This window comes from Elephantulus edwardii, unplaced genomic scaffold, assembly GCF_000299155.1.
Source record: "Elephantulus edwardii isolate Elephantulus edwardi_28Jun2011 unplaced genomic scaffold, EleEdw1.0 scaffold00170, whole genome shotgun sequence".
NCBI classification, from domain to species: Eukaryota; Metazoa; Chordata; class Mammalia; order Macroscelidea; family Macroscelididae; genus Elephantulus; species Elephantulus edwardii.
The window spans coordinates 3,621,000-3,640,545 of NW_006399920.1; positions in this window are offsets into that span (position 1 = coordinate 3,621,000).

The following is a 19,546-nucleotide window of genomic DNA, read 5'->3' on the forward strand; positions in this document are numbered from 1 at the left end:
GTTTTCTTTTCTTGCTGTTGGAAAAGTTTTTGATGCACACATGGATTTAATCTTTAGAAGGCCCCATTCATCAATTTTATCCTCTTCAGATTGTGTATTTCTGGTTGTATTTGGCAGTCTCTTTATACAATAGACTAGCATTTCTAAGCTTGATCCTAGTTTCTCTCTTATGAACTTTATGGTTTGGGGCTTTACTCCCAAATCTATGATTCACCCTGAGTTGATTTTTATGTATTGTGTAGAATATGGATCCTGTTTCAGCTTTCTACAGGTGGAAGTCCAGTCATGCCAGCCCCATTTGTTGGAGAGGTTTTCATTTCCTCATTTGATAGCTTTCATTTCCTTGTCAAATATCAGTTGACCATAAATAGCTGAGTCTATTTCTGGGTCCTCAATTCTGTTCCATTGGTCTATGTGCCTGTCATTGTACTGGTACCATGCTGTTTTGGTTACCACTGCTGGTAGTAGGTTTTGAGATCAGGGAGTGTTATGACTCCAACCTCATTTTTCTCTCTCAGAAGTGTTTTGCTTATTCAGGATTTCTAACCTCTCCAAATAAATTTAATAATTTCCCTTTCAATCTCCTTGAAAAAATGAATTTGGTATCTGGGTTGGGATTGTGTTGAGCATGTGAATTGCTATCTTTAAAAATATCAGTGTGAGCACACATGTGTATGCATCATTGTCACACTTGCTGCTGTGTTTAAGCCCATTGTTACAATCACTCTGTAACAATATCTTATTGAGGGTCTTGCTGTTTTTCATGGACCCTCTGTTTTCCCCAGCATGCTGTCTTTCTCCAGTGATGGGCCCTTCCTGACAACATACCCAAAGATGCAGTCTCACAGGCCCAGCTTCTAAGAACCATTCTGGCTGTACCTTTCCCATGACAGATCTTAATGGTTTTGGCAGTCTATGGGGGGTTTAATACTCTTTTCCAAGACCATATTGTAAAGGTGCTATGTTTGGACGCTAGGATTTTGAAGCTCCATCTCACATACTGTGGGCAAGTAGCCAGAAGAGACCACTCCTTGGAGAAGGACATCGTGCTTGGAAGGGTAGAGTGACAGCACAGGAGAGGAAGACGCCAGATAAGATGGATTGACACAGTAATTGGGGCCATGGAGGTAGGTGGGTGTGTCAGAGTCAGTGAGACTGGCTTGAGACAGGGCAGGCTTCATAGTTGCTGTGCATAGGATCATTATGGGTCCCAGGGGACTCAACAACACATAACAACAAGAATTATTTTTTTTACTTCTTTTTTCAACTTTCTTCATCCAACTTTAACATGAATGTTGACACAATTGAAAACAACCATAACCCGTGTTATTCTTATTAGGTGCTATTGAGTTGAGTAAGGCTCATAGGAACCGTATGAACAGCCGATATGAACTCTGCCCTAACCTGTGTAGTCTTCATCATCGTTAACACTCTAGAGCCCATTCCTGAAGTAATAGTGCCAATCCACCTCACTGGAGGTCTTCCTCCACTGACCTTCCATCTTTCCAAACATGATGTCCCTTTCCAAGGAATAGTCTTATTAGGCACATCGTAGTCCTTAAAGTCACATCCTTGCCCATTAGCACTTTAAAGAGATCTTTGGCATCAGAGTTGCCCAATTCACTATGCCTTTTGGTTTCTTGACTACTGCTCCTGTGGGCATCCAATTTAGGTAAATTTTGCCACACTGTGGTAGCACGCTTGTTGGTGTAAGGCCAGAAGTCATGCCATCGGTATTTCAAAATTGTTCATAGTGGGGATATTTCATGTAATTTCTACCTTACAGCAGACTAAGAAATAAGACTGACTGTCCACTATAACCATAAGTCTTACTAATAGCCATATTTTACAAATTAAGTAAATGAGAGAAAGAGGTTGAGAAACTTGGTCAAAGTCCTACAGCCAAGAAGTCACTAAGGTCAGAAGTCTGGATCTCTGAGCTTGTACTACATAACCACAAGACTAACCCTGTCAGTTCGTTCACTTTCTAAACCACAAGAGCTCAATTTTCTTGTTTGTATTTTTCATACTGAAAATTTCTCATCAATTCCAATCTCAATCTCCTTAAAAGATTTTTCTCAATCGCATAAAGTGTCAATTTAGGAGATTCTGGTGGCCTACTCCATATTTGCTAATCCAAAGGCTGTATCATTCTGCCTGAAGCCACTGCTGCTCTGTGGAAGAAACAGGGAAAATATCCTCCCATGGGATTTACAACCTCTGGAAAACGCATTATAGGGTAAGCTATGAGTCAGTTTTCACTTACCAGCAGTAAGTGGGTAAGTTTGCAAAAATATTTCTAAAATGTTTTTTCCCTGAGATCAGTATATATTTTACTTCATTTTTGATTAAAACTCTCCTATACACTTACACAGAAGTAAATGACATTATTCTGAAATGCAAATCGTATGATAAAACTCTCTTATATGCAAGTCTCTCATTGTGTGACTACTGCTTTTCTAACATTTGCATTTGTGTTCACAAACATTATCAAAAAGGATTTGGTTTTAGAAGACCATAAACCCTCATTCATTTTCTTAAAGAAAAATGGTTTCAATTATGAGGAAACATGACCTTTACCTGGGGCAGTATACATATTTACTTTGAACTTTATTTCTCTAATCATGTACTGTGAAAAATTTTAAATTTTTAATTCAAAAAACTAATAGCATATATATGTGTATATGTTAATATTTCCTCTGCCTCAGGGCACTGCAGTTGCCTATTACAAATATTAAACAGCAAAAGGTAATCCTTCTCTCCATTGCTAACAAGCAGTCACTGTTTTACTTCTGATATCATCTCCACCTTATTCATGTTAGTTCCATCATCAGGCTAACATCACAGAATTCAGTCTTCAGCAATAACATCAGGATCCAGTGCCTTTCATTCTCCAAATTTCCTCTGCTTTGGATGCCCTTGACCTAATTAATGACTTTTTTCCAAGTATCATATTCTGCTCCAATTCAGAGTAAGTGTGCATATTCGAAAAAAAAAAATTCTAACACTTCTGTTTCTTTTCCATGAAGGTATAAAAACACTCAGGTCATAGGATGACAACAGAATTGAAATGTTTCCACCTTCACTATCTATCAATAATTGGCATTTTCCAAATGTATGTAAAATGAATATATGTAAGCAGATTGTAAGACTGCTGGACAGCAACCATTCCGCCTCCCTTCATTATTCTACTGAACAAGTGTTTTGCTAACTAGAAGGAGTAATTTTCCTTAATATGTCACACAGTTTTCAGTACCTCTTGCTTTCAATGAAAGCCCATCTACTAACACTTCCTTTATGTGTTCTTTTCTTTCTTATATCCTGTCTCCTTTTTATGTATTTTCTTTCCTTAACTGGAACATAATATTAAGATTGTTACTTCAGCAACAAAAACAGACTAAGTAAAATCTTGTGTATATTCAATGCCCAATTTAGCAAAGAAATCAAACTTAAGAAAGTGTTTTTTCTATGGGTACGTTTGATACAGGCCATGGTCTTCACATTCACTTGTAATGCATCAGAGAGTTGGACAATGACCAAAGAGGATAGAAGGAGAATTGATGCCTTTGAGCTGTGGTGCTGGAGAAGAGTATTGAGAATACCATGAACAAACAAACAGATTCTTCCTGGAAAGGGTTAAACCGGGTGGCTCCTTGGAGGCAAGGATTCTGAGGCTCCCTCTAACACACTTTGGACATGTGAGGAGAGACCGGTCCTTGGAGAAGGACATCATGCTTGGGATGGTGGAGGGACGGCACAGGAGAGGAAGGCCCTCTCTGAGGTGGATTGATTCAGTGACTGGGATAACTGGGATGGGAGTGTCGAAGACAGTGCGATTGGCACAGGACAGAGCGGAGTTTAGGGCTGTTGTACATAGGGTCGCTATGAGTCCCAAGCGACTCGAAGGCACATGACAACAACAACAAACAGAGCTTTAGTGATGTTATCCATAGGGATTATGCTGCTAATCCAAAATCGACGCCTCTTTGGAAATTCAAATTCACCAATGGTTCCACAGGAGAAAAATGGACAGCTTCCTCCTATGATTTAACCAATGCCGATTAAGCTATGAGTAGGTTCTGATTAGATGATAATAGTAGAGTTGATTTGGAAGTAGGAATGGCATCCACTTCCTAAAAACATGCCTCTCGAAACTCAATGAACTTTGATAAATGACTAAAGTTATAGAAAGGCTTCAGGCATTCTGTTCATAGCTATGAGCCGTGCTCAACTCGACAGCAATCAACTAGAGTTGATAAATAATTCCTTCCCAAATTGAACCTGCTTTAATTCTAGTCAAAATAATGTCTAAAGGATGAGGAGCTTACGCTCTAAAAATCATCTAAATAAATGAGCATGTGGGGGTAATTTTAAAGAGCTAAGAAAACATTTGAAATAATTATCTGCTCCAAAAGATACCTGGTTTGCTTGTCTCTTTGCAAGGCAAATTTCCCCCAGCCATAATAAGGTTATACAGCATGAAAACAAAAATCTCATGTGGGGTCTTACCGAAGAACTTTTCTTAATATCTTAAGTGTTGTACTGAAAATTAAAACAATAAATCATCCTATGACAGAAAACAATGTGAAAATGGGCATTTTCAGATTCTGGTAATGAATCACTTTGTTCTGCCTTTCAACCAGAGGCTTAACTAACAAAATGACACTATTTTTAAACCATCAGAAAGGCCAAAATCCTGATTTAAACCTTTTGTTGGTTAAAGGCAATTAGTCTGTCACCCTTTCTCCATGGCTACAAGCCAATACCACTTAGAGTGACGGGTGTGTTGTAATTCTAGGGCTTAGTTTATTTATTTCAAAATTGTCTTCTTTCCTATAGAGAAATAAGTCACAGAACACATTGGAATTTAATTTGTCTCATGCAGTGTTACAATAACTTCAGTGTTATCTGAAACTTTCTATACCTATACACAATAAATAGGAAATACACACATTTTTGCAACTCAAAGTATATCACTGATTAATAAACAAGTCCAAAATGGAGTCTTTCCCTCAGCCCTCCTGCACTTGAATCCTTGCTGCTTTTTCTTCTTTTTTGTTCCTTCTTCACTTTTTCTTTCCTCAGAGATAGTATTAAATATGTGATGAAGATAAAAATTGAAGAGAAATACATTCATTGATTTTTGAAGCTTTCAGAAAAGTCACTGATCCTCTTCAAGCCTTAACATTTTTATTCATTAAATATAGCTTGTCACTCTTCCATCACAGAATAACTGGTTGGATTAAATTGGGCAGTAATTGTGAGGCCAGACTCTACATGGTATAAAAGGTTAACAAACTCACCTACTAAACCAAGGGTTGAAGGTTCAGTTCCACACAGAAATACCTCGTAGGACAGGCTGGTTATTTACTTTTGAGTCAATCAGTCACTGAAAACCTTATTCACTACAGTTCTATTCTGACCCGCATGGGGTCTTATAAGAAGTCAGAGTTCTTAAAAACAATATATTAGTATTTTGTAAATAAACTAGCAGAAAATTTAAAAAAGAAAAGAAGTCAGAATTGTCTCAAACAACTGGCTGGTAAAGTATTTGTTATAGAGTCAAATATTGCCAGTATTGTCAATGTTCTTATGTGCTGTTGAGTCACTTGTGACTCATAGCGACCCTATGAACAACAGCTCTAAACCCTGCTCTGTCCTGTGCCAATCTCACTGTCTCCAACACACCCATCCTGATTACCCCAGTCACTGAATCAATCCACCTCATAGAGGGTCTTCCCCTCCTGCATTGACCCTCCACCCTCCCAAGCATGACATCCTTCTCCAGGGACCAGTCTCTCCTTGTAACATGTCCAAAATATGTCAGACAAAGCCCCAGAATCCTTGCCTCCAAGGAGCAGCCTGGTTTAACACTCTCAAGGATAAACCTGTTTGTTATCTTAGCAGTCCGTGGTATATTCAATACTCTTCTCCAGCACCACAGCTCAAAGGCATCAATTCTCCTTTTATCCTCCCAAATCATTGTCCAGCTCTCTGATGCATAGTAAGTGATTACAAAAACCACAGGCACACCTTAGTCTCCAAAGTGACATTATTAAATAGTTCAAAATAGAGTCTTCCAATGATAACAGTCAGAAGTTTCCTAAGAAGTGAGGATTCCAAGACTCTTCTCACGTATCTTGCATATGTAATCAAGAGGGAAGTCCCTTTAGAAGGGCATTTTTAAAAAGTAGTGTGTTATCAACACGGTAGCTGCAGCACAGGCTTACACATAACCATGGTTGTAAGGATGGTCCAATAGGTCAAGATGAGTCAGAAATAACTCAATGGTTTCTAACAACAAAGGTCTACTGGAGACAAATACGCAAAGACATTGACAAATGAATTAAAAAGGATTATCTCCTTGCCCTTTTTCTCCCTTAATAACAAGTAATAGTTAGCAAGTACTGTTGTGTCCTATAGTTTTTAATCTCCCACAGCAAGCATTTCAAGTCCTCCTCACTTTCAGCAAGGTTATGTCATCTGTGTAATGCACAATGGTGATGAGCCTTTCTCCAATTCTGACTCCACATTCCTCTTCAAAGAATACAGCTTCACAGATTATTTGCTCAGCATAATGATTGAATAGGTATGAAGAAAGGATTCATCCTTGATGCAAACTCTTCCTGATTTTAAACCATGTGGTATCCCCTGGCTCTACCCTGACTACAGCTTTTTAGTCTAGGGATAGATGTTGTATGAACATAATTAAATGTTCTGGGATTCCCATTTTTCTCAACTTTTGCCATAGGTTTTATGACACACATAATCAAATCATCAAAGATGACAGCCTTTAATATGGATTATATGTCAGCATCAAGAAAATAAAAGTCCTCGCCACTGAGCCAATAGTCAACACCATGAAAGAGAAAAAATACTAAAGTTATCAATTACTTCATCTTGCTTAAATCCACAATCAACAGTCTTGGTACCAGCAGTGAGGAGATCAGAGATATATTATATTGGCCTAGTTTGCTGTTAAGGTTCTCTCCAATATACAGAAGAACAATAATGTCAGTGTGAAGACCAAAGAGTGTATGATTCAATTGTTTGCTACGCATCTGAGAGCTGAATAAAGAATTCAGATGACAGAAGGAGAATTGATGTCTTCGATTTGTGGTGTTGGACAGGAGTACTGAATATCCCACGGACTTCCAAAAGAACTAACAGATATCTTGGGGAAAGCACAATCAGAGTCTCTGTGAAGTCAAGGATGGCAAAACTTCATTTTTCATACTTTGGGCATGTTGCTAGAAGAAGTTATTCATGCTTTAAAAGGAAGAGTTTCAGAAAAGGAAATGAAGACTTTCAGTGAGATGTATTGTTACAATAACTACAGCAAGGAGCTCAAATGAGTCAGAGATGGTGAGGATGGCACAGGAAAGGACAGAGTTTAGGTATGTTGATTGCTATGAGTCATAATTGACTGGATGGCACCTGATTACAAATGTTGTATGCTGTCAATTGATTATTCATAGAAACCCTCCAAGACAGAATAAAACTGCCTCATGGTGCTTCTTTTACTGAAATCTGTACAAGAACACTGCAGTGGAGTATAGTAGATGGTAGGTTATTGCCAATCTCTTAGTTAACAGTCTAACATTTAACCATTACACCATCAGGGTTCCTTTGATGACACCTGAGTTGTGCTAAGGAACTTCCTAGGTCAGGGAGGTCGTCAAAACTCATACTTGAAATTTCCTTGTCTTCCTCAAAAAGAAATACTTCTACTACTGGACATTTCTGGATATTTAGATTGTGGATGCTTAGATAGGTTCTTGATTTCCTCTGAATCCAGTTCTAAAAGAGAAGAATCTCTGTATGTCAAGTTAAAATAGCAAGAATACAGAGATATCAAATCCTCCTGTCCTCCTGTTTTATCCCAACTCTGCTTTATTCTCCAGTGCCATTAGAAACTAACATCAATGAACTTTGTCACTGACTTTTGCTTATGTAGAAGATCCTTGTTTCAGACTAGAACAGGTTTAAACTAGAGTCAACATTCCTTACCTTTTCTTAATCTCATACTCAGTAGTCAGTCAGTAAGATCAAAACAATCACAGAGAAAATAAAATCTTCAGTACTCTCTAAGAATTCATTATGGATAGTTTACATTTCAACAGTTTGTACTTCTTGTTTTTGCTGCTAAGTATCATTGAGTCAAAACTGACACATAGCTGATGCTCCAACAGGTTTTCAAAGGCATGCATGAGATGAGGTTGCTTTATTTTTAATGTCGAATTGTTTAAATATGAATAATTTAAAATATTATTTTGAGGCTGTCATCTGGGTTCAGGTACAGAATTTGATCTATTTAAGCTGATTCAGAGGAGTTAAGATTTTCCCCTAATAGGGAATAACATTATAAAACCCTTTGGTCCAATTTGTGATGAAATAATAGTAATGACTTCTAGGACTTTAAAAATAAATATATAAAATCTAGGACTATAGAGAAGTGCATGTTTTATGTTTGGATATGCATATCAGAAGGAGTAAAATAAAGAATCAATTGTTGCAGAACCCTTGGTAACTCACTGCAGGTTGCTCCTGCCTTCAGAAGCCAATATATAAAATTCCCATTTGGTGCAATGGTGATTATTCAAACTATAAAAGCATTAACCTAGGGTCTCTTTACATAGCCAGCTTCCCTAGTGCATTTCAAATAAAGTTTGACTTACACCTGACTTTTCAAAGGAAGGGCATGAAACGAAATAAACCTCCAGTTAACTCGGTCTCTACAATTCAATGTGGAAAAAGATTCGTGTTTTCAGATATACTCAAGGAGAAACTCATTATTATTGGGCTACAGGGGCATATTGACCTTGAGAGGGTTATCACAGATTTCCATCGTGTTTGGTTGACCTCATTATGGGGTGTGAAGAGTGAGGAGGTGGGGAGATAAAATGAGTGCAAGTTTCATCTTCAGTGTTCTAGGCACACCTAGGGCGGGCAGGCCAGAGGTCTGGAGAGGAGCATTTTTCTTCTCTTTTAACTTTCTGCTTCTGTATAAAACTAGGTAGAGAGGCTTCTTGAGCAGTCAGATATAAAGCTTCTGATCTATTCAGAAGAGAAAACAGCAAAGCAACCACCACATTAGCTCAATTCGCATAAAAGAATCACCTAAGACCAAAAACAAATAGTATGATCTCATAAACAAGAACATGTTCAAAGGGATTTAATAGTTCAACTTTTTTTATCAAGGGCAAAGATTTCATGCAATGTTAATACGTTTCATACTATGAATCTGCTTTTATAACATCCCTAGTAGTTTAAGAGAAAAGCTTGCCCTAGGACTTCAGAATCTTATACTTTTATAAAATTATTGACAGTTTATGTATTACAAAATAATCTCTAAGGTGCAAATTTAGAGATATACTGTTCCCTGAGTCAGTACACTCACAAGATAGTATAGAAGATGACCTAGCCACACAGTTGAGAATGAGAATCCCAGAACACTTAATTGTGCTCATAGAGATCTTCTACACTGACTGAGAAGCAGGCATGCAAACAAAACAAGGTGATGATTGCATGGTTTAGAGTCAGAAATGGTGTGTTTTAGAGTTGTTTTCTTTCACCACACTTATTCAATAAAGTTGTTGTTGTTGTTGTTGTTGTAGGTGCTGTTGAGTCAAGTACAACTCATAAAAAGCCTGTAAACAAAGATTTAAATGCTGCTTTATCCTACGTCATCCTCACAGTTCCTGATACACAAGAGCCCATTGCAGCAGTCCATCGGGTTAAAGGTCTTCCTCTCCTTTGCCGACCCTCCACACTTCCCAGCATCATGACCCTCTCCAAGGATCATGCCCAAAGAATGTGATGTAAAGCCTCATCATTCTTGCCTCCAAAGAACTCCAGCTGCACCCTCTCCAAGACATATCTGTTTGTTCTCTTGGTCGCCCTTGGGATGTGCAGTGCTCTTCTCCAACACCACAGCTCAAAGGAGTCAATCCTTTCTCTGTCATTCTTAGTCATTGTCCAGCTCTCAGATGCATAACAAATGATAGGAAAGACTGTCCCTGAATCACACACATCTTAGACCTCAAATTGACATCATTGTTGTTCTTGTTGTTGTTGTTTTTACATACTGTTGAGTCTCCTGCAACTCATAGCGACCCTATGTACTACAGCCCTATACCCTCTTCTATCCTATACTAATCTTATTATCTCTGACGTACCTACCTCCATAACACCAGTCACTGAATAGATCCATCTCATTGAGGGTCTTCCTCTCTTGCACTGCCCCTTCACCCTCCCAAGACTAACAGCTCTCTAAACGGACTGGTCCCTCCTTGCAACGTGTCCAAAATATGTCAGATGAAGCTTCAGAATCCTTGCCTCCAAGAAACAGCCTGATCTCACCCTCTCTAGAACAAACGTGTTTGTTCTCCTCTCAGCCCATGGTATGTATATTCAAGACTCTTCTCCAGCACTACAGGTCAAAGGCATCAATTTTCCTTCTATCATCCCGAGTCTTTGTCCAGTTTTCTGATGCATAGCAAATAATTGCAAAGACCGTGGCCTGGATCAGGCACACTTTAGTCTCCAGACTAAGCTACAGAGGCATATTGACCTTGGCATCTGTTGCTCTTCAGCAACATTGCTCTTTGGAGAGGTTTCTAACAGCAGACTTTTCCAATGCAATTTGTCTTTTAATTTCCTGGCTGCTGGTACCAAGAGTGTCGATTGTAGAGCCAAGCAAACTAAATCTGTTAACAATATCAATCTCTTCACCATCTATCATGATTCTACCAATCAGCCCGGTGGAGGCAAACTTTGCTTTCTTGATGTTGAGCTTCAATCCATATTGAAGGCTGCAGACCTTGACCTTTTGCAGCAAGCACTTCAGGTCCTCCTCAATTTCAGCAAGTAGGGCTGTGTCATCTGCATAATGCAAATTGTTGATATGTCTACCTCCGATCCTGATGCCACATTTCTCCTCATGGAGCCCAGACTGTCAGATAATCTGCTCTGCATATAGATTGAAAAGGTATGGAGATAGGACACATCCATGGTGCATACTCTTCTCAATTTTGAACCATGCAGTGTTTCCTTGCTCTGTGCTGATGACCGTCTCCTGTGCAAAGAATAGGCTTCACATAAGCACAATCAAGTGTTCTGGGATTCCCATTCTTCTCAGAGTCAGCCACAGTTTGTTGTGATTCACATAGTCAAATGCCTTTGCATAGTCAATGAAACACTCCTCTGGTACTCTTTGCTTTCAGCCAAGATCCATCTGACATTAGCTATAATATCCCTAGCACTACAGCCACTTCTAAAACCAGCCTGCACTTCAAGCAGTTCTCCGTTGATGTGCTGTTCCAGTCTTTTTTGAAACAGTCTTAAAAGCATAATCTTGATTGCATGTGATATCAATGATCCTGTTACAAAATTTTCATACTCTGTCAGGTCACCTTTCTTTAGGATGAAAACAAATACAGATCTCTTCCAGTCAGTTGGCCAGGTGGTTTTCCTTCAGATTTCTTGGCACAACTTCATGAGCACATGCAGGGAAGCTTCTTTTTGTTGAAATACTACTTCTCAACAATTTGGAGTGGTCCCTAACTGCAGATTTTCCATGTACAATACATCTCCCTATTTCCTGACTACTGTTACCAAGGGTGTTAATTGTGGACCCAAGCAAGATGAAGCTGTTGACAGTTTCAATAGACTAAACAAATAATCCAAGCAGCTGGAGTATGTGAAGAAGAATGTGTCATCAGAATTGGAGGAATACTCAATGGCTTGAAATATGTAGACGACACAATCGTGTTTCCAGATAATGAAAAGAACTTAAGCACTTACTGAAGAAGAACAAATACGAGATAGCCTTCTTTACAGATTATTCTTTAACATCAAGAAAACAAAAATTCTCACAAGCAAATAAATAGACAGTATTATGATAGATGGAGAAAAAAAATGAAATTGCCAGTTACTTCCTGTTACTTGGATTCCTAACAAACACCAGTAGAAACAGCAGTCAACAAATCAATAGAAACACTGCATATGACAAAATCTACAATTAAGAAGAGATGCAAATTAAAACAACTACGAGACATCATCTCACCCCAGTCAGAATAGCAAAATTTAACAGAACAGCAAACAACAAATGCTGGCGAGGTTGTGGAGAAACTGGAACCCTTATTCACTGTTGGTGGAAGTGTAAAGTGGTTGCAACTGCTGTGGAAAGTGGTGTGGCGCTTTCTCAAAAAGTTGCAAATAGAGATACCATTTGACCCAGCAATTTCACTACTGGGAATATACTCTAAAGAGACCATAACTACCATCCAAGCAGATACATGCACAACCATGTTTATCATGGGTTTGTTCACAAGAGCAAGGAGTTGGAAACAAACTAAGTACCCATTAACAAACAAATGGATAGAGAAGCTGTGGTATATTCACACAATGGAATAACTATGCTGCATTGAAAAATAAGGAGCTCATGCAATATTATTCAAAATGGGTGACTCTGGAGGACATTATACTGAGTAAAATATCTCAGTCACAGAAAGACAAATACTGCATAGTGCCACTGTTTTAGAATGGGACTGCTGTTAGGGTTGGGGTAAGACTGAGAAAAACTAGATAATTGATACTGCATTGAAACAAAGGAGGGAGAGAACAGTTTAAAAGCGATATATGGTAGGGAATTATGGTTATCACAGGAATCCAGAATTAAGGTTGCATGGTGGAGTGCACTAGGGGTGGGGAAGGGGGTTGCAGGGGGCAGAGAGATTGTATACTAATAAAGGAGTTTATCTTTGGCTTTCGAAGAGGGGGAGACCGGGGGGTAGAGAGTAAAGTGCAACATTGAATGAATGGAAATCCAAAATCTCTGTAAATGTTCATCAAAATTAATAATGTTAAATTTTTTAGAAATCTACAATTAAGGTCATCTTTAAAATGCTAACAGGCAAGAATGTCAGTTTAAAGACTAAAATGTAACAAAGCCAATTCATGCTTGCTGGGTTATTTTGTTGTTTGGGGTGGGTTTTTTTTTCAGTTATTTTATATGCACATGAAAGTCAGACAATGAGTAAGGAAGATCAAAGAATTACACCTTATAATTGTAAAACTGGTAAGTAGCATTGAATATCTCAAAAGAATGAGTAAATTTCACTTCAACGATTTAGATCCTCCCAGAAGAGCTGTGGGTGAGCATTAACATTACTGGTAAGTATATTCATTTTCTCTTGGACACAAGAGCCTACTATTTGGTCCTAAAAGACTTCTGAGGTCCCAACACTTCTCACTATTTCTTAGTTGTTGCTTAGTTGTTGGAATTGACGGAAAACCTCATAAGCAGTTCCTTGCGTCACCTCTACCTTGCATGTGGACTTCCGAGCTGTAAAACAACTCTGTGGTAGATGGAATTTGGTCCAGGACTTAAGAACAATAAATGAGATAGTTGAGCCTCTACATCTTGTGGTTCCTAATCTTTATACTACAATAGACAAAATGCTAGTCAATAAGCCTTTTATTTTAAGAACTACCTTCCCTCTGTAACTTGATTTGTGCCACTGTTAGAACCTCTACTTGGAATATGATTGCTTTTAATTTTTGACTCATGTACTTTTAACTTGTTAGTTAAATTTGTGTCTTCTAGGCTGCAACACTTCCATGATACATCTTCAAAGATATGAACATGTATGGCTAAGCACAATCGATAACAGTGCATCTAAATTCCAAAATCAATCTCCATAATAGTCTATGTGTTTCCTACTGCCAAAGGGGCCCTTTAGAGTAATGAGAGGAGATCTTCACCCTGAAACATACAGCGTCCCTTTTCAGCAGGAAGTACTTTAGAGAATACGCCTCCCCCTTTTCCTTATGACTCAGGGTGAAGTCTCTCTCAGGGAGGAGTGATAGGGAATAGCAAAGGACACACTGACAAACGAGATTAAGCAGAACTGGCTTTGGCAAGTACTGTGGCAATGGGACAATTAAAACAGACTTTCAAGGGGGGGGAAAGGAATGAACTGGGGGGGGCAGAGAAAACAGTGCAACAATGAATGAATGGAAATCCAAAGTCTCTGTAAATGTTCATTAAAATTAATAAAAAAAATATAAATTCATGTAATAGGAAGCTACATTTTTTAAAAACATAATTTGTTCACATAAAGCCGTAACCTATGTTTGTCATAGTTTGCATTTACTCCCTCAGTTTACAATAAATACTTTCTATGAATAACAAAAAAAATGAGTAAATTTGTCTTGAAAAGACTATAGCTGAGTATTTCTTGTTGTTTTTGTGTGTCACTGAGTCAGGATCAACTCAAAGCTAACCTTTCAATGGGCTTTCAGAGGCTGTAAATCATACAAGAGAAGATTGCTCATCTTTCTCTCAAGAAGCATGTGGTGGATTTGAACCATCTGCTCTTGGGTTGATAGATCAGCTCCTTACCTACTAGGCCACTAGAGCTTCTCAAGTGCTCTTTAGAAGCAAAACTTGTGAGATTTCGTCTTAGATACTATGGTCACATTATCAGAAGAAGTCAGTCCTTGGAAAAGGACATCATGCTTAGAGGTTCAAGAAAGTGAGGAGGACCTTCAGTGAGATGATTGACACAGCAACTGCAACACTAGGCTTCAGAGTGTGAAAGCGGCACAGGATGAGAAAATTTTCAGTCTGTTGTTGATAAAGTTGCTATGAATCAGAATCATTTACAATGGCACTTAACAGCAATAAAGACAATCACATAATCCAAAACTGGTGGTGTGTGACAGATTTTTTTTTAAATTATTGACAATTTTATTACACATGTCCCTTCCCACTTTCCATCATTGACATGTTTCATACAATCATTCCCATACAATGTACTTTATAAAATCAATCACAATTGGACTATGGCCACCATTACCTGGTCTTTTCAGGTCTCCACTGGATCCTTCCTATTTCCTTTACCCCCTCCCTCCACCCACCAAATTGTACAACCCTGTGATTTAGCCTCTACCTATTCTCACACCTCTGTTCTCACCCTTTTGCCCCTTAGATCCCCATACACATTTTACCATTTATCCTTCTATTTTTACAATTAATGTCTTGTGCAGTATTTGTCTGAGACTGAGTTAGTTAATTCAGCGTAATTCTCTCCAATCTCTCCCAAGTTACATATTGATTTCCAAAATCTTTGCTCTTGCATGTTTCATAGTATTCCATAATGTGCATGTACAATCATTTCTCAATCCATTTGGTTGTGAATGGATACATGTGCTGTTTCCAAGTTCTTACGATAGTGAATAATGATACTATAAACATTGGTGTACAAGTCTCCACTTGTGTCTCAGTTCTAATTTCCTAGTAGTGAAATAGCTGGGTCACATGGAGTTTCTATGTTGAGCTTTTTGAGGAAACACCAAACTGTCTTCCAGAGTGTTTGTACCATTTTACAATCCCACCAATAGTGTAAAACAGTTTCTACCTCTCCACATGCTCCCCAACATTTAGTAATTGCTGTCCTGTTAAACTTTGCCACTGCTAGTGGGATGAGATGGCATCGTATTGTGATTTTGATTTGCATCTCTCTTATTGCCAGTGATTTTTAGCATTTCCCCACATGTTTCTTGCCATCCAAATGTCTTCCTCTGTGAAAAGTCTTTCAATGTCTTTTGCCCTTTTTATAATTGGGTTATCAGACTGTCTTCTGGAGGGCCAGGAGTATTCAGTGATCTTTTGTTATGAGATCCTTGGTTTCCCTATATCCATAAGTCAGTGGGATTCCTCTGTAGTAACAAAGAAACCTCAGAGAAGGAAACGAAGAAAGCAATACCATTTACAATAGCCAATAACAAATTGAGAAACTTGGGAGTGAACCTAGATATATAAAAGACCTGTACAAAGAAAACTACAGAACACGAAAGAAACAAAAAAAAAACCCTAAATAAATGGAAAAATATTCCCAGTTCCTGAATAAGAGGACTCAATACTATGAAAATGGCAATTCAACACAATCCCAATACAGATACCATATTCTTTCTTATTATTAGTAATGTCAATGAACATTTACAGAGATTTTGGATTTCCATTCATTCATTGTTGCAGTTTTCTCCCCATCCACCCCAATTCCATGCCCAGTTCGTTCTTCTCTTTGAAATGTAAAATTCCTTCATTAGTATACAATCCCCACCCCACATCACCACCCCCACCCCGAGTATACTCCACTCTGCAACCTTCATTCCAGACCCTTATGATAATCATAATGCCCTAAAATATACTCCTTTAAAACTGTTCTCTCCCTCATCAGTTTCAATGCAGTATATATAATTCATCCAGTTTTTCTCATTCTTACCCTAACCCTTATATCAGTCCCATTCTACAGCAGTAGCACCATGCAGTGTTTGTCTTTTTGTGACTGAGATACTTCACTCAGCATAATGCCTTCAAGGGTCACCCATTTTGAATAATATTGCATGAATTCCTTGTTTTTCAATGCAGCGTAGTATTCCATTGTGTGGATATACCACAGCTTCTCTATCCATTCATTTGTTGATGGGAACTTAGGTTGTTTTCAACTCCTTGCTATTGTGAACAAAGCCACGATAAACATGGGTGTGCATATATCTGTTTGGATGGCGGTTATGGTCTCTTTAGGGTATATTCACAGTAGTGGAATTGCTGGGTCAAATGGAGATACCATATTCTTTTTTTTCAAGGGACTCAAAAGGAAACTTTTCAGACTTATTGGGAAAGGAAAGAGACCCCAACTAAGCAAAGCACTTCTGAAAAGAAAAATGAAATGGGAGACATAGCACTCCCTCATTTCAAAATCTACTACACAGTGGTAATAACCAAAACAGCATGGTACTGGTACAATGGCAGACATATAGACCAATGGAACAGAATAGAGAACCCAGAAATGGACCTCTCTATATACTGTCAACTGATAGTCGATAAGGAAATAAAACCTGTCAAATAGGGAAATGACAGCCTCTTCAACAAATGATACTGGCAAAACTGGTCTGCTACCTGCAAAAAGCTAAAAATAGAATCTACATCTCACACCATTCACAAAAATCAACTCAAGATGGATCAGAAACCCAGAAGTAAAGCCCCAAATCATTAAGTTCCTAAGATACAAACTAAGATCAAGTTTAGGTCTAACCTGTGATAGAAAGAGGCTGACAAATACAGCCAGAAATACAAAATCTGGAGAGGATAAAATTGATGAATGAGACCTTCTGAACCTTAAATCCCTTTGTGCATCAAAACTTTTTCCTATAGGGTGGCAAGTGGGATATGTTTAGAGTTCCACTGGATATATGCAATTTTCCCTAGAGACTGCTACTCGATTAGGGAGATCCAACAGCCTTCTGGACAAGGAGAAAGATGGAAAATCTCCTCCTGTGCAATATACAGCCTTGGAAAACCTTCTGGAGGGTCAGCTCTGAGTCTTTTCTGACTCAAAGGCAATAAGTTTGAATGTTTTTACTACTAGACTACATTTTTTAATTGGTTTGCTTACAAAGTTCATGTGCATTGTTTTTCACACTATTCCTCATTCATATTGTGTTTCATTAAATCAGTTCCCTAGATTATATTTAAATTAGCAATCCAGGAAATCAATGATTAATGTCATTCTTAACAATTTAGCATAATCCTTACATCAATATCAACTTGTTTGAATGGGGATAAAAATAGCTTCAGAAAGAAGCAAATTTTATTCAGCTATTATTGGAGGAAAACATCTTGCTCATAACATAGTAGATGTTCTCAATTAAAATTTATTTACTCAAAGGTTCATGAGACAGACTGTCTCTCACCACACATTGGACTTAATAAAAAAAGTATTTGTTTGTTCATATTGGAGTCTAATAAGGGAGTATTGAGATAAAAGCATAAAAAGTTAAAGTCAGAGTGTGAAAATCTTTAATAGAAAGTTGAGAATGTGATTTTATCTTGTAAGTAACTAGAAGTAATTGAAGATAGTGATAGTCCAGAGGGTCTAATAAATGATGACACTGTGAGTGAGGATAAAATTGCCTCTTAAGGGTCAAGGAAAAACAGTATCTCTGATTTGATTCTTCCACTCAATTTCTGTGCTATTTATTAAATACTTACTCTGGTGGCCTAATGGTGAGAAGCTGCACTGCAAATATATATATAAAATAAATTATATTTTATACACTTTCAGTCATTTCAAAATCACTGGATGCAAACAGAATATCAGATTCCTGACATAAAAGGGAAAACTTCATTTTCCTCTTTACTGAAGAAGAGTAGTAATGGGTATATTTGAGAAAGAAACAGATGTGTGGAAAAAACCAAAATAACGCAATCCTCAGGAAAGGTAGGAGAAAGGACACTTTCAGACGACATTTGACTTCAGAAAAGGAGTCACCAATTTAATGTGATTTTTTTAAGGTGGTAATTTAAAAAAAAATAAAACCAAACTGCCTTTTAGTTGAACTCAACTCACAGGACCTTCCATCAGATCTCTAAGGCTGAAAATCTTTACAAGAGGATACCACTTTAAAAAAAGAAAAGAAAGAAGCTATGACTACTCATCTATCTCACATAGGGTAGATGGTAGATTTGAACCACCAACCTGGTGGTTAGCAGTTCAGCATATAACATGTTAACCAAACCAGATAGTGGAATAAAAGTTAAGAAGATAAATCGAAATTATTTACAGACATGGTCTAATGTATAGAGATCAGTAGTTGGAATACACCAGCTAATCTCCTCCTCAGGCCAATCTCGCTATAAAAATTTACATTAATGTCTCAGAAACACAATGGAGGGTGACTGAGTCTGAATCAACCTGATGGCAGTGGCCTTATTTAGAGAAGAGATGTGAGTGAAAGGCTGGAAGACATAAGGACAACAACGTTGTGGTATTTTTTAAAATATGATTTTTAACAGGGAAAGTAAATTTGAAAGAAAATTAAGAACCAGAAATAGTTATGTTTTGATGATGATGCAATTTGGATTTAGTTACTATAAAGTAATATACAGTCTACAGGAGATTAATTATCCCAATACTAGTAAAGATTGCTGTTGTTATGTGCCATCGAGTCATTTGCGACTCAAAGCGATCCTGTGTACAAGAGCCCTAAACGCCATTCTATCCTGCGCCAACCTCGCTGTCTCAGACACATTCATTCCCACCACTCCACTCACAGAATCGATCCATCTCATCAAGGGTCTTCCTCTCCTGTGCTGTCCCTCTCCAAGGACCAGTCCCTCCTTGCAACATGCCCAAAGTATGTCACACAAAGCTTCAGAATCCTTGACTCCAGGGAACATTCTGGCTTCACCCTCTCCAGAACAAACCTGTTTGTTCTCCTAGCAGTCCATGGTATATTCAACACTCTTCTCCAGCACCACAACTCAAAGGCATCAATTCTCTTTCTATCAACCCTATTCACTGTCAAACTCTCTGATGCATAGTATGTAATTGCAAAGACTACAGCCTGGATCAGGTGCACCTTAGTCTTCAGCCTGATGTCGTTGCACTTCAGTACTCTTGAGAGGTCCCTCACAGCTGACTTTTCCAGTGAAATTTGTCTCCTGATTTCCTGGCTGCTGTTACCAAGAGTGTTG